Source organism: Labeo rohita, unplaced genomic scaffold (assembly GCF_022985175.1).
Source record: "Labeo rohita strain BAU-BD-2019 unplaced genomic scaffold, IGBB_LRoh.1.0 scaffold_1940, whole genome shotgun sequence".
Lineage (NCBI taxonomy): Eukaryota > Metazoa > Chordata > Actinopteri > Cypriniformes > Cyprinidae > Labeo > Labeo rohita.
Window position 1 is genome coordinate 1 of NW_026128155.1, and position 12,266 is coordinate 12,266.

General features: G+C 38.0%; 2 long non-coding RNA genes across 4 annotated transcripts; both read left to right on the forward strand.

Moving 5' to 3' along the window:
- The first annotated feature begins 3,198 nt into the window (after window positions 1-3,198).
- Window positions 3,199-8,554, forward strand: LOC127159151 (uncharacterized). Its single transcript, XR_007826369.1, has 2 exons — window positions 3,199-3,366; window positions 3,463-8,554. It is a non-coding gene; the product is annotated as an uncharacterized LOC127159151 (long non-coding RNA).
- Window positions 8,555-9,488: 934 nt separating this feature from the next.
- LOC127159150 (uncharacterized) lies at window positions 9,489-12,260 on the forward strand. 3 transcript variants are annotated; one of them, XR_007826367.1, is made up of 8 exons: window positions 9,489-9,661; window positions 9,827-9,920; window positions 10,473-10,554; window positions 10,949-11,014; window positions 11,185-11,344; window positions 11,446-11,511; window positions 11,589-11,802; window positions 11,900-12,260. It is a non-coding gene; the product is annotated as an uncharacterized LOC127159150 (long non-coding RNA). The 3 variants fall into 3 exon arrangements; XR_007826368.1 differs by lacking the exon at window positions 10,473-10,554; XR_007826366.1 differs by lacking the exons at window positions 9,489-9,661; window positions 9,827-9,920; window positions 10,473-10,554 and having other exon boundaries at window positions 10,579-11,014.
- The last annotated feature ends 6 nt before the right edge of the window (window positions 12,261-12,266 follow it).

Consider the following 12,266-nt stretch of genomic DNA (forward strand, 5'->3'; position numbering starts at 1 on the left):
GACCACGTCGCCACAACGTTCCCCATTGGACTAGCGACGTCTGTTGAGGACGTGCCCACGACGTTTCTGGAACGTTAGCCAATATTCTAAAAAAAATGGAACTTTGCCACGACGTCCTCACAACGTCGCCATAAAGTAATATCGCGCTGACCAAAGGACGACGAACTGACGACGTCATCACAACGTACTGTGTTTGCTGGGGAGCAAGTGGACCGGAGTTGGACACATGATGGAGTGGATGAAAACACAGCGTCTTTGATTTTAGGTTAGTTTGATTATTAACTTGATGCATTAACAATGTACATTGCTTTTTGTGTTTGAACAAACGGTATTCGTTTAAGGGGTGTGGGCGAATCAGGGTGATCATTATGATATGAGTTCATCATTTAAACGCGTTTTAAGCAGTAGTTTATAAATGATTTTAAACCGTCCCGGCATAATAAGCAGCAGGGGAGAAATTATTTTATTAATTACGTGTGTGTTAAGATGAAACACGCACACCTAAAGCATCTGCTAGCACAGCGCCTGACTTAACTTTTGTTCTTTTTCTCCTCTTTACCATACCAACTTTCAAATACATATAGTTATGTGTAAAAATGCCTGTCTTTCCGAGTATCCACGTAAACACAGTCGTTCGTTGGTGTCTGGAATGAATGTCAGTAGTTAAAGATAAAACGTGTATTATTAGTATATGAGATCGTGAGGTTTTAAAGTGACAGTAGCCCTTTGCTGTTAAGAATGGATTTATACAGTGAATACTATGCAGTGTATTTGTACATTTGAATACTTTATACAATATAATAATTCTATTTTTCAATGCTTTAAATTTTTTTCCCAGTAGGTGGATTTCTTAAGTGTCTTTGTTCTATTGTAATTGTTGTGACTGTCTACTTATCTTCAGTAAACTCCAGTTTTCTATTCCTCTTAGGCTAGTATTATTTTTTGTGATATAGAAATTGGTAACAAGAAATATGAAATTTCAGTGGCATCAAAAATTTTCATAGGATCTTATTTAAAGCTAAAATAACTATACTGTGATATATATCATTATTGAGAAATTACATTACTTGTATCGTGAATCATGAAATAACATTTTGATCATCACTCACTGCTTTATTTGTTATTAGCAAGTAATGTTGACAGGTTATTGTAAATCTAACAGCTAATGTGTCAAATTTTTGGCATGCTTTTCCTCAACAGATCACCAGAAAGATGAAACACTGAATTCAACTGCTGCTGGAGATAATGAGACTAAGCAAGGAGATAACGTTTCCGTCACAGTAGATACTAATAATAATGAACTTGAACAACCTTCTGCAGATCAGCCTGAGACCAGCGCCCAGGCCTCAGCTTCCTCACCTGCCCTGCATTGCGTTGATATTCCAGCGTACACAAGCACTGATCCTGGAACTTGGGGAGAGATCAATGACAAGGTTCGAGAATACTGGGCAGAAAGAGGACCACAGTTTTGTCAAAACATGACAGCTGATTTCTCTGGATCAGAACAACAATATAAAAATCAAAAGAGAAGATTTTCAAAAAGTCTTTTTAATCGCAGACTAGTAAATGGTGAAAATGTGCGACGAGATTGGCTGCTCTACTCACCATCTAAGGGAGCCGTGTATTGTTTTGTATGCCGTCTATTTGGTGGAAATGACAACAACGCCCATTCAAAGTTTGGAAGTACTTAGGGTTTAACGATTGGAAGCATGCAAATGATCGAATTGTAGAGCATGAGGGATCTGAGTCGCATCGCAAATGCATGCTTGTGTGGATTACAAGAACTGCAGGGAAGGGTAAAATTGACAATAAATTGAAACGGCAGTATGAAACAGAGCCAGTACTGGTCAGAGGTTCTTAAAAGAGTAGTTGGCGTTATTAAATTCATATCTGAACGAGGACTTGCTTTCAGAGGAGACAGCCAACAATTTGGATTACCACAGAATGGAAACTACATGGGGTGCCTTGAGCTAATCAGTCAATTTGATCCATTTCTTAGAGAGCACATTGTACGATTTGGCAATGCAGGCAAGGGGACTCCTTCATATCTTTCATCCAATGTGTGCGAAGAATTAATCGATTTGATGGGTGACAAGCTGCTCTCTGTAATCCTGGATAAAATCAGGATGGCCAAATATTTTTCGCTAATTGTTGACTCCAGCCCAGACATTTCGCATTTAGACCAGCTTACTTTTGTTGTGCGATATGTATCTGAAGAAGGAGGCACAGAGGAGCATTTTCTTAAGTTCCTACCCATAAGAAGTCACACTGGTGAGTCACTGTTCAATTCAGTTATTTCAGTTCTGACGGAGATGAGCTTAAACATAGAGAACTGTCGTGGACAGTGCTTTGACAATGCCAGTAACATGTCTGTTTTTTATAAAAGTGTGCAATCCCGTATACGTGAAGCCAACCCATTAGCTGAATGGGTTCCCTGTGCAGCACATACTCTGAACTTAGTTGGGGTAAATGCTGTAAACTGTTGTCTTGAGACTGATGAGTTTTTCACATTTGTACAGTCTCTTTTTAACTTCTGCTCAAAATCTACCTGGAGGTGGCAGATTGTTACATCCAACCTAGAAGAAAATGAGAAGGGACGTGTTCAAACTCTAAAATCCTTGTCAAACACAAGGTGGAGCGCACATGCACAAGCAACCAGCACCCTTTGTCTGAATTATGACAACATTTTCCAGTCCCTTCAGACAATAGCAGATGATGATCATCAAAACCTGACCACTCGTAATGAGGCCATATCTCTCTCTAGGCAGATGAAAAAGCTTGAAATTGCCATCCTGTGCAGTGTGTGGAACACAGTGCTGCAGCGTGTTCAAAAAACAAGCATGCAACTTCAAATGGTTGCCCTTGACTTGTCTAACGCTGTTGCTTTGGTGGGCTCATTGAGAGATTTTATTGCAGATCTACGTGATCAGTGTGAGAGATTTGAGTCAGCAGCCAAAAACATGTCATCATGTGTATCACAGACATACAAAAGTGACATACAAAGGGAGAGACGACGTAAAAAGCAACCAGATGATTCGTCTGTTCCAGATTCACAGAGTACGATGTCAGGAAGACAAAAGTTTCAAGTTTGTGTGTTTAATGTCATAATTGACAAACTTGTGGCTGAGCTTGATCGTCGCTACAAATCATATAAAGACCTTGAGCAAAGTTTTGGATTTCTGAGCAACATGCATACAATCACCTCTGAAGAGCTACGTTCTAATGCTCTGTGTCTGCAGAAGAAATACCACACAGATTTGCAAGACGACTTCCCTGATGAAATTGCCCAATTCAAAGACTTTACAAAAAATGAGGAAAACAAAAGTGTTGTTGCCTTGCTTCAGCTCCTGAGAAAAAGTTTTTAAGGTAAGTAATTTTCTTTATTGTATATTGCTACTAAATTGGCAACTGTTATCCTGAATGCTAGAATTACATTCTTGTTCCATCTTGATTCTGTTACAGCTACTTCCGTATTGTTAGAAAGATGCCCTTTTTTTCCTCATTAGTTGTTTTCCTAAACAACAGCTGACTTTGATGTCCCTGGAAAGTGACATTCTCCTGCAGTAGCTCATAGCCCCAGGGCCCAGTGAGGTCTTAATGTGGCCCTGATTGGCCCCCATTCACATCCAGCCAGACTTCTCATAACATTCAGGAATTTTTCACTCCTTTCCACAATCTTACCTACATGCACCACCCAAGTCATACACTCTTCAAACCAAACACCTAAAAATGTAAAAGCCTTTACCTTCTCCAATGGAGACCCATACATATACAGCCCTATATTTTTTATTTAAATTTATTTAAATCCCCATGTATTACCCCATTGCTCTACCAACACTAACATTCTTTGAATCTGATTTAAAACAAACGTTACATTACGCCCTTTTTTCCAAATGGCCCCATCATCTGCAAATAAAGAAAGCCCGAATCCTCTTTCTATTTTACCAAAGATATCATTAATCATTATATTAAATAGCACCGGACTGATAACACTTCCCTGTGGAGTTCCATTCTCTATTTTCACAACCTTTGAAAATAAACATTCTTCTACTAACTCCTAAATCAAAAATTTTAACCATTAACCCTTTCACACGTGAGTTTAAAATATTTCATCTGAGCCTCCAGGGTGAGTTTTTTAGGCGACCATTATTTTAGAATGTACGGCCTTATTGTTTCCATGGCGACGCGTCGTGTTTGTCACATGACACATCGCAGCCACAATAGCACTGTATGACACATGTATCACTTTTATATAGTTTTTCCCTTTTTATTATTAATATTAACACAAATGTGCTCACCAGTGCGAAAACCAGTCAGTATCTGGTGTGACCACCATTTGCCTCACATGTCTGGTCAATATGCTGGCCATGCAAGAACTGGGATGTTTTCAGCTTCCAGGAATTCTGTACAGATCCTTGCAACATGGGGCTGTGCATTATCATGCTGCCTCAGTTCTTGGGAAACTTGTGAATGTACAAAATCAAAATTGCAACATAGCAAGAAACTCAGAATTCCCCCCAGCTTTTTTAAAATTGCACTGGAAACAGTAAACCAAACCAGTGGTTATTACAAATAAGTGATTTTAACCATTTTAATTTCTGTACACCATTCATAATGTCAAAATCAATCGCTTGAACCCCCCATCTTCATACTTTTTAATACCATCTTTTCTTATGTACTGACATTTATTTCTCCAAATAAATTTAAAATTCATCTTATTTACTGCTTTAAAGGGGTCATCGGATGCTAAGTTCACTTTTTCATGTTGTTTGAACATTAATGTGTGTTGGCAGTGTATGTACAAATCTACCCTGTAATGATAAAATCCATGCAGTGGTTTTTAATTAATCTGTAAATAATATCCCCTTTTTCAAATCAAGCCATTCTCAGATGCCTGTTGTTGTGCCGTCACACCAACAGAGGCCGCTCCCACGATAGTTGATTGTCATAAGTATCTTACCTCAGATCAGCTGTCACAGTCCATTAACTTTCCTTGTTTTGATGCCAGAGCAGGGATGTAAGTTAGACAAGAATATCTCCGATTGAGCGATTTAAGGTTGTAGCAATTTAGCTCAAAGGGAAATGTATGTAAATAATTATAATTAATTATAATTAATTACAATTATTTATATCAGCTGCCAGTAGTAACTGTAGCAGAATTAATTTTCCATCAACTAATCTGTTCGTCCAGCGAACATTCAGTAAAATTTTTATATCAACTCTTAGAAATGATATTTTCTTGGCCACAGAAAATAACTTTCTGAAAGTACTGTTGCATTAGAGCATGTAGCTCGAATCGGAATCTTAAAGGGACATTCATTTACAAGGCAGAATCAGAATCAATACTCATGTAATTTGTGCACAAGAGTTTATTAACGAAGGACTAACACATAACTAATCTAAACAAACAAACAAACAAACATGAAATCACTTATACATGGGAGAAGGGTCAGTGAGAAGCAGGTAGAGAGAGACAAGGAAATGAAGCTATGAAAAGAGTCAGTTAACCACCTGAGTAAATCCATCAGTGCTGTCTACAGCTTATACCAAACCGAATGCAGTCTCGGGTGAAAGTCTTGATGGTCGGAGCAGTGGTGGTTTTGGAATCGCGATCACGTTCTTCTGGGTTCGAAGAGTGATGAATTCCAAAGATGTTCTGACTCGATGGTGACTGGGAGTTTCTACCCATGTGAAATGTGAAGAAGAACCAAGAGCTGAGAGGGACCCAGCTGAAGTCCTGTGATCTTTGGGGAATGGAAAGACAAGGCCGCAAGGCCTGGCGCACGCTTAGGGAAGCCCTGAAGAGTTCTAGCTCATCTTCTTAGGTTCTAAAAGAACCCCTTAATGACTGAGGTGAGTAATGTAGATGAATTCCAGGGTTGAGTGAAAATGTCTGGCTCTGTGATCGAGAGCCACAGCTCTGTATGTTGGGGCCTGTCGGGCCCGCCAGGCACGCCTTGTGCCGGCTCAGGCTCCCCGTGGGTTCCTTCACACGGGCAGCAATTGGAAGATGTTGCAGAAGAAGAAGAGAGTGAAGACAAGAGATTGAGGCGATCAATCGTTTGATGCCTTTAAGCTCTCTGGAGGCTGCGCCTCCAAGAGGTCCACGAACCAATGGTAACGTTCACCTTTGGAGGGAAAGTTTACGACTCTTTGTCTGTGAGCATGGTATCTTGCATATGTAATTCGAATGGGTGTTGATGCAAAAACTACTAAGGATTATTAAAGCACTGATATGTTGCAAAGGTATCAACATATAATATACACCATCTAGATGATCAAAATACGAATTCAAAGAGACCAAACATGGCATAGGTGGGTTATATGACTAGTCATCTATCATAACACATGCATAAAACAGTAGAAAGACAAGTACAAATACAACAGACAAAATTAAAATACAATGCAGTAATACTGGACACAATGATCTGAGCTATGTGTGATAGGAAGGTCAAAGAAAGGTTTGTCTGTGAATGAAAAGGAAAGAGTCTATTTCTGTAGGCATTGTGTCTTTCCTATGGGCAAATGTAGCATGGGCAAATGTGCATTACTTGAAGCAATAAAACCTCTTATCAGATGGTCGTCCTGGCAACTGAGCCCTTTTTGGGGTGTTAGTTGCTTTGGGGAGTTGTCTCCAGAGCTCCAGCATATAGCTGGCTTGTTGGGTTTAAAGACTATTTGTTTAATGTAACAATTAATGTATGTCTGATTGGTCCAGATGCTACAAGGTGTTGTGTTGCTGGATGTAATAATGAACATAGTGGTCGTCATTTACTCCCGACATCTGAGGCACTGAAGATGCAGTAAATTACGTTTGTTTGTGAATAAAATGCACCTCCTGATCTACATATTTCGGGCTCACACAAACCATTCGTGATCCAGCTTCACTTACAGCAGAAGTGTGTATAAGTGTTTTTTAATGAGTCTTTGCGATCGCCTTTCCTTATAATGTGGTAGTTAGGAAGTTTAGCGGCGAAATGCGGCTAAATGCAGCTAAAGTAAACAAGACCGTCATTCCACAGAGAGAAGAGAGGGGCGGGGTGAGCAGAGCTCATTTGCATTTAAAGGAACAACCCCTTAGAATGAGATGATTTTTGCAGAGCTGATTTTGAAAAGGTAAAAAAGGGTGTTGTTTTACATAACCATTGAGAATTTTTAATGAAAGTACATTAGAGACTTAACATTAAGACCCTAAAGAATCATATCAACTTGTGGAAAATGAGCATCCGATGACCCCTTTAATCATTTGTGTTGATATGGGTAAGGAAAAGGCTGGGTAGATGAGTCTGGACAGACTTTCCATTTTAAACAAAAGAACCCTTCCAAAGATTGTAAGATCCCTCTGCAACCATCAGTTCAATATTGATTTGCATTTATCTATGTTATTCTATACATTTTTATTTTCCATGATTTCTCTCTCAAAACACCATTTCACATTTCTTTAGATTCAGATGAAGCCCAGAAGCTTTAGAAAACAGATTAACAGAATGTAAAGCTAGAGGAACTTGTTGTTCATTTTTTAAAAACAATGTTGTGTCATCAGCGAACTGATTTATTATTATTTGCCTGTCCAACACTGTTAACCCTTCAATATCATTATTTTTAATCAATATTGATAATAGCTCAGCGACCATTATAAACAGGAATGGAGAGCTACATCAACCTAATTGGAAATCTTGTGCAAGTTCCATGACCTAAAGCTACAGAGCTATTTACATTCTTATATAACATGTCAGTTAAATTTATAAATCTTGCTCCAAAACCAAAATGCATCAATGTTTTCAAAATAAATGGATGCTCCACTGCATCAAATGCTTTAAAGAAATCTAAAAAAAAATAAGAAATCCATCTCCCTGAACCACTTCACTATAATCGAATAAATATAAAACCAATCTAACATTGTTATGGATTGACCTTCCTTCCAAAAAGCCTGACTATGTCTCAGTAATTATGGTAGAAATGCTTTTTTTTAGCTCCAGGGATAGCTCCAGAGAAAATGTGCAGTGTTGGGGGTGCTGACAGTAGAGGTCTTCACGGGTCCAAAAATTCGTAACCGAACCCGAAGAGACCCGTAAATTTGTTGCACGGAACCGACCCGGACCTGTATTTAATTTGAAAGTGGGACCCGAGCCCATGCAGACCCTAGAAATGCCTTAAATTTACTACCCGGACCTGACGTGGACACAGACCCGACTGCACCCAGTCAGCACATATTGCACAGCAAACCGCTATTAACAAGTCAATAAACAAGTTGTAAAAAATTATTTTTGGCTTACCTACTGTTAGTAGTCCTGACCAGGGGCGTTTCTAGGATTTGAAAACATCTGGGGCTGGTGGCAAAACATCAGGGGCTAGTAGTGGTGGATGGGAGCTCACATCATAATTACATAAGATTTTGTTAGACACAGGTAGATGAACCTCGATCCTTCTAGGGAGGTCTGGGGGTTTAAAGTTAAATTCATTAATCTGGTGCACTTTGATATCAAATAAGAGCTATAAGTTAACCCATCTTCAGTGTGCAAATTGGAAAAAAAAAAAAAAAAAGGTTGATGATCTGACTCACCACTCTTCTGATTCTCTGAAAAAAAATAGTAAATAGTAATCACTGCAAATAGCAAACAAAGTATTTTCACAAAATTATAACTTTACAAAAATATAAAACACAAATAAAATAATACATTTAAAAATATATATTTTCATGTAAAAATAGGACCCCATTTTTTTCCAAACAATGAAACATATACAATTTAACAGCAATTTATCAAAAGTTAGTTTATGTTTAGGGCCCTCTGAAATGTTTTATTTTTTCCTCACTGTAACGGAGACTCCAGGGAAGCGTGATAGATCCAAGTGCGAGCTTTTATTGAACACTTTTATTTTTTATATTTTATTCCCCCCACATATACTGTATACTGCCAAGACTGCTGCACTTTTCTCATGAAACTGAACATTTGCACTGACCTACATTTTGTACATGCTGCACTAATATAGCTTACAGTGCAGTAATGTACTTTTATTTTTCTAAATTGTTTGTTTATATTTGTACTCATATTTTGTTTATTTTGAGTCATTTATAGTTTCTTATTTATGCTTCTCATTTCAAACTTTCAACTTTTCTTTTACTTCACCTTCATCCTACCTAACAGTTGTCTGTTATTAATATTATTGTTTTTTCTTGTTTGTTACTACTTCTAGGCAACTGTACATTAAGACAAAATCCTTGTACATGTAAACCCACAGTACCTGACAAAAAGGCTGATTCTGATTCATCATATAGTCTCACAGTACCCACCAAAAAACTAAGCAAAATGAAAGGTTTACCATGGTTTTAACACCGTAAGCATAGTTTTACTGTGGTATTTGTTTTTAAAGCACAATAACCACAACGCTTACCATGGTTTTACTACTGTAAACGTAGTTTTAATTGTGATTTTTACGGTATGCTATTTGTAAAGCACAGTAACTAAAATGCTTGCCACACCTTTACTTTTTTTTTTTTTCTGTGGTCCATCATGATATTTTTATAATCTCATAATTTTAACCAATTCTGTCAGAAAGCTTCTAGAATTAACAGAGAACTTGAACTCGAAGCTCCCAGTGCTGATCTTGAAGAAGCTGCCAAGGAGGCTGAACAAGTCCTTCAGTGATTCAGCCTTTCACAGTAATGTTGAAGACATTTAGCTATAACTGATTTGCTTTAATCCGCACATCCTTATTTTATCTGTTAATAATAACTTTTCTTTACAGTCGTTCCTCTTAAATATTTTGGTCACAAATTTCTTTTTAGCACATTGTCTCAACATGTATATATTTCTCTTTGTTTCAGCTGAAAGGGAAGACCAAAGGAGGCCTGTCGTGGGATCTGAATATTGTCCATATTGTGCATTTATGGAAAAGACCAAAGGCAAAGATTTCCAAAGGTATGTCAGTGTCAGTCTGAGCATCTTGCCTGAACTTTACTGCAGTTACATTTTGCACAGCTTGCTCCACGGCCCCATCAGAAAGAACAACCAACAAAGTGTCATGTCGAACTCATTCATACAATAAACAGCAAATCAGCAAATTTATATAATATTGTACAACCGTAGTTATGTAAAATTCTACGACTTTCACTTGTACTTTTGTCATTGGCCATTGCCTGAACTCTCATGCTAATTTTGCCCATTGTAAGTAGTCAGAGTGTTTGTATCATAAAGTTTATATTAAGTCCACTGTGTTCTTTCTTTATTAACCTTTACAAATTGCCAGTGTCTCTTCCTGTTCTAACAGTACATGATATCTTAAACTTAAAGCCGTTCACACCATGAACAAGAACTATGGTAATAACTATTTTGACATCTACACCAACAGACGATAACGTTCTGTTTACTGTTATATATGCTGCACTTACAGTATGTTGTTGTCTGCCATTGTCGTTGTCAATGTTTTTGTTGTTCATCATGTGATCAGTTCTCTTTCTTCCTGTCTTGCAGTTATTCTTCATCAGCTCTCCACAATATCAGCCCTTCCAAAAGCTTCCAAATCAATTTCTCTCGTGTGGCACATCTGCTCTCAGTACTACTGCCATCTCCCAGTTTTTGCATGTTTACGTATTGTTTTAATTTCTCCTCTACAGTCAACACTCACTGTCATCACTAACTTGTCACGTGACAAATCAAATCTTCAGTTAATTTGGCCAAATCAGATCACTTCAAGCTGTTCACACCAAGAGCAAGAACTATAATGATAACTATTTTAACCGCTTATTTTTCATACTAACATACAATAACATTTTGTTTATTATGAGTGTGTGCTGCAGTTATGTTGTCTGCATTTACATGCTCAGGCTATTTACAGTCTGATGGATTTTTATTGGCTCTCAATGTTTTTATTTTTCATCATCTGGAAGAATTTGTTCTGAAAGAGATTCCAACCATATTGTTTCTCTGTGTCATTTCATGTTAAATAGCTGCATTGTGGACTCATCCTTGGTGTGAAGAGGCCTTTAAACTGCTTACAACAAAATCGTCAGCAGGTAATCATATTTAAAGAATTCATATTAGCTTGCTATTAAAGAAGAATTTTTTGCTAATGCTGCTTTCCTCTCATTCTGCTGAATGTACACACAAAATTCTGTCTATTTCTCTTCATCTAATTCTTTTACTCCCTCACTCACTTACACAGTCTTTTGTGCTCTGTTGTAAGGTAGAAACTGAGAGTTCACATGATGGCCTTTTCTCAGACTCTGAATCTGATGTGTACAGATGAACTCAGGAGCCTGCTGGAGTTGCCAGGGAAATTGAGCTTGAAGTGTATAACTATAACTGCTTGTTTTATGTTTAAACAACAATAATGATTTCCACTGGTATGTATTCAAGCAATGTAGTTATATGTGGTACAGCATTTGATGTTGATCTCTCAAAAGACAACCGTTAGCATTTTTCACATACACATCTTTTTTTATAGCTCCTAGAATTAGCAAATCAACTGTGGCATCGTCTCTGGAATTTGGGCAGGAAATGACCGAATATGGTGAGTACTGACACCTTCACCTGTAATCACCAACACTATTTCTCTGTTGACTTTTTGTTTTGTCTGTTTGTTTGAAGGAGGATGAAGCCAGTTGATGAAGAGATCAATTCAATGGCCACCAGGTGCGGCACTGCAGCCTGAACCCATCAGGTATCTGCTGTGAAGACTGCATTCACGGACTGCTCTACTGTGACAGCTCAGATTTTACGGTGCATAAAAGTAAACTTCACAACTGATCAACAAGAGATGTGGAGGGATTCTTTTGGCCCATACCTCCAACAGGAATCAATGGTAACAACTATAATGGTTCCAATGCAACAACTACAAATACAAATTCTATATATTGTTCATTGATTTACAACATTTAATACATGTTTTGTCCCTTCAGGACATCTACATCAGGTGGTGTGTGAGGAAAGCACAGAGACTCCAGCCTGCATGGATCCCTCTCATTGTTACCATCAGGCAGAAGTTATTGCAGAATCTACACCAGCAGACTGCGAGACAAGTTCTTTCCACAGGCAATCAGACTGAACTGAACTCATACCAGTAACACCACACACAGCACATCAACCTCATATGTACTGCCCTGTAACAATTACACTGTCTGCCCTCTGACTCACTATTATTCTGCGCCGTGACATTCTGTTTGCACTAATTCATACCGTACTGCACTGTCATTATTGTTTATCATTGTTTTCATTTTGTGCTCACTGTATAGCACAATATTTAGCATATATCGTTCTCTGTGTGTA